General features: G+C 36.4%; 1 non-coding gene across 1 annotated transcript; it reads left to right on the forward strand.

The window, feature by feature from the left end:
• Window positions 1-3,461: 3,461 nt before the first annotated feature.
• Window positions 3,462-3,568, forward strand: LOC139879231 (small nucleolar RNA R71). Its single transcript, XR_011770084.1, has one exon. It is a non-coding gene; the product is annotated as a small nucleolar RNA R71 (small nucleolar RNA).
• The last annotated feature ends 402 nt before the right edge of the window (window positions 3,569-3,970 follow it).

Genomic DNA, 3,970 nt, shown 5'->3' on the forward strand with positions numbered 1-3,970 from the left:
TCTCGTTCAAGCTCGAGTTTAGATATCATCGAATTCCATGAGTTTGAATTCTCAATCTTTAAGGTCAATCTCAAGGATTGAGTAATATCAGGCTTAAAAGCTGATTTTTAATCTTTAAGGAGATTATCCTTTCTGGGGATCAGATTCATTAGTCTTATCAAGCTAATTTGCACGGTGCCTCCCCATTGTACGAGATAAATCCTTCTCATGGTTAGGATAAATCTGACCACCTGGCGACCCTGTTTGATGCTGAGGTCCGTGGATTTCCAGCCGATTTTAGTGATGACTTTTCTAGATTTTTCGTCAACCTACAGCTGGTCTGGACGACAACTTCCTGACCTAAATCAAGAAGCGCGTGTCTTTTTCGGAACACTTTACTTCCTTTTAAATGATGGAATTGATTCATCGTGTAGATCCATCTTCCTTTCAAATATATTACAGTAAATCGGGTAAAACTGATTAGTATCATCCAAAACAAAAGTACCTGCAATAATCTTGTACAAAAATATGTGATAGATAGTTTTTAATTGAATAACTTGGTACATTCTCCCCACACTTAGTTTCTTTCTTTGCTTTTTTTATTCTCCTTTATTCCATTTTAAATGAATTCAAGCATTTTAGGTTGTTTCTCAATTTATGTCCTTTCCGATAATTTCGGTATTATCACCTAGTTTTCACCGTTCATAAATATGTATAAACATGATTTTGACTTCATTTAATTGAAATTTTTTTCAAATTTTCACAAAATTTGGCAAATAAACTAAGTGCAAACCTGAGAGAATTTATAACCCTTCCCCACACTTAAGATCATACAATGCCCTCATTTGCATGAAATCAGACTATAATTTAAATTCATGAGGGTGATTAGCGTAGAAAAGTGATTAAAAATACCGAGTTTGTAATTACAAAGCTCGTCGAATGATAGATGGCGCCTCATCGTTCATTCCTTCATTTGTTATATCATATTTGTTGTTTTGCGTCTTGTCGTCAAAATTAGTACCTTTTGCTGAACTTAATGACAGTCTTTGAAAGTGCGTTGTTTTACCCTGTTTTGTATATAACATAAAATACAAACATATATATACATATTTTTGAAGTTTGGTATATAACCCCACTTTCAAAAATTTATAATATATAATATTTTTGGCATCCTTTAGATCAATAAAATTAAAAATAATGATAACAAAATTTGTCGTCCCGCCCTCGGGTAAAGCAATTTCGGCTCAACTACCTAATCTTCAACTCACGACGAATTTTAGAAATCATTTTTTTACTTAATGAAATAAAGTAAATTTTGTTTTTAAATTCACACAAAACTTAAATTTAAAAAGCATATTAATTTCATATAAAACCTACAAAATAAAAAAAAAATCAGAATGGGGGGGAGAAAACTAGTTCTTTAGTGTCTGCAAGCGGAAAAGACCAATCGGATTCCATTCTCGGAACTACACGAGAACAGAACAACTAACTCCAGACAACATTTTCTTTTTAGAACAGTTGAATCTCCCCACACTTAGGTAGCTGGGGTGTCAAAATTGTGATTAACTTCATCGTCAATTTCTCTTGGTCCATAATCAACTTGCATATCTGTGACTTTTTCTTTAAGCCAGTGCCCGGCTTCTTCCGTAATATCCCAAAATTCAACTAGTTTCGCCCTTTCTTTAGGCGACAGATTGGATACTAACCGGTTACATAACTTAAAGTTCCCCTTACTTCTAGCATCAATAGCCCGTTTAAAAAGTTTCTTCATTGAACTGTTAATAACGGGGTCATTTAATTTCGTATCAATAACGGGGTTCTTTGTTATCATGTCATCATTAGGTGTTACTTCATTTTCCCCACACTTAGGCGTTTTATTATTATTAAGTACTACCGTTGGAGTTGGTAAAACAACATGGTTCTTACCAATCATTTTTTCTGGTTCAACGGTCTTGGTTGGTGGAGATTTAGACTTTCGAATCATAAAGGTGATTGATTTGTCACCACTACTAAGTGTCATTCTACCGTTTCTTACATCAAAGAACGCCCCGGTGGACTCTAAGAATGGTCGACCTAAAATTAGAGGAATGTTTGGGTCCTCTTCTATGTCAATGACAATGAATTCGACTAGAAAGGTTAAATTACCTACTTGAATGGGTAGGTTGTCAGAAATTCCAACTGGGTGCTTAATGGTTTGATCAAAGAATCGAACACTCATATCCGTTGGAGTTAACTCACCTACACCTAATCTCTTATATAAGGAAAGAGGCATAACACTCACACTTGCACCTAAATCTGCTAGTGCATCATACATGACACAATCACTAAGTAGACAAGGAACAATAAATTCACCCGGATCACCTACCCTAGGTGGAGGTTTTGGTGGAACTGTATTCACCGGGTTTACTTCTACGGCTTTTGTTTCTTGTACTTTCTTATTCTTTTTCTTCTTCTTCTTTCCAGAAGTATCACAATCTTTATTACTTATTACTTGCTCATACTCAACTCCTTTTCTTGGAAACGGGATGGGTGGTTTGTATGGTGTCACCACTGGCTTTACATACTCGGGTGGTGGTGGTGGTGGTGGTGTAACTTCTTCATTGTTACTCACATCTAAAACCTTCCCATCTTCTGGTGCTGGTTTTTCAGAATTCGTTGACACCATATTAACATTCTCATTCCGAGGGTTTACTTCAGTATTACTCGGTAGCTTTCCTTGTTCCCTTTCACTCATCATGCTAGCAAGAGTACCTACGTGTTTTTCTAGATTCAAAATGGAAGCTTGTTGAGTTCTTAATGACTGATCAAATCTCTCATTCGTTTGGGTTTGAGATGTAATAAATTGTGTTTGAGATTCAACTAGCTTTGCCATCATTTCTTCTAGATTTGGCTTTTTCTCTTCGGGTTGTTGTGGTGGTTTATATAAGCTAGGTCTTTGTTGATTGAAAGTGTTGTTTTGAGTCGGTTGGTTATTCGGACCTTGTTGGTTGTACCAGTTATTTTCGGGTCCTTTTGGATTGTAAAGAATGTTTTGATTTCGATTGAAGTTTAGCTTTGGCGGTTGATAATTATTTTGATAATTATTTCCAGGCCTTTGGTTCATATAGGAAACATTCTCTCGTTGTTCCAATGTTGGTTCAATGTGACAATTTTTCAATAAGTGTGGTCCACCGCATTGCTCACAACTGATTCGTATTGCGTGAATATCTTTATTCATCTTTTCCATTCGTCTTTCGAAAGCATCTATTTTTGCGGAAACGGAATCAAAGTCATGGCTAGAATCGACTCTAGCCGCTTTAGATGATCTAACGATATCTTTTTCTTGGTGCCACTCATGAGAGTGGGAGGCTGTGTTATCAATAATTTTGTAAGCTTCAGTTGCGGTTTTCTTCATAATGGAACCACCAGCTGTTATGTCGATGTCTTTTCGTGTAGCAACGTTGACACCTTGGTAGAATATTTGTACTATTTGGTAAGTGTCTAAACCGTGTTGAGGACATCCTCTCAACATCCTTCCGAATCTTGTCCACGCCTCATATAATGTTTCATTTGGCTTTTGTGTGAACGTAACAATTTCTCCTTGAAGTCTCACGGCTTTAGATGCCGGAAAGAATTGTTTAAGAAATTTTTCAACTAAAACATCCCATGTATCAATCGCCCCTTCAGGTAACGATTCTAACCAATCTTTGGCTTCTCCCTTTAAAGTCCAGGGAAACAACATGAGATAGATTTGTTCGTCTTCTACTTCTCGGATTTTGAATAGTGTACAGATCCTATTAAAGGTACGAAGATGTTCGTTGGGATCTTCTTTTGGCGTACCACTATATTGGCACTGATTAGTTACCATGTGTAGGATTTGTCCTTTAATTTCATAATCTGGAGCATTAACTTCTGGTTTAATAATGGCGTGACCTTGGCCAGTGCGCTTAGCTCTCATTCGTTCTTCCATACTTAGAGGTTCTAGATTTTCCATGATTTGATTTGTTGTATC

The sequence above is a fragment of the Rutidosis leptorrhynchoides genome, chromosome 11 (genome assembly GCF_046630445.1).
Source record: "Rutidosis leptorrhynchoides isolate AG116_Rl617_1_P2 chromosome 11, CSIRO_AGI_Rlap_v1, whole genome shotgun sequence".
Lineage (NCBI taxonomy): Eukaryota > Viridiplantae > Streptophyta > Magnoliopsida > Asterales > Asteraceae > Rutidosis > Rutidosis leptorrhynchoides.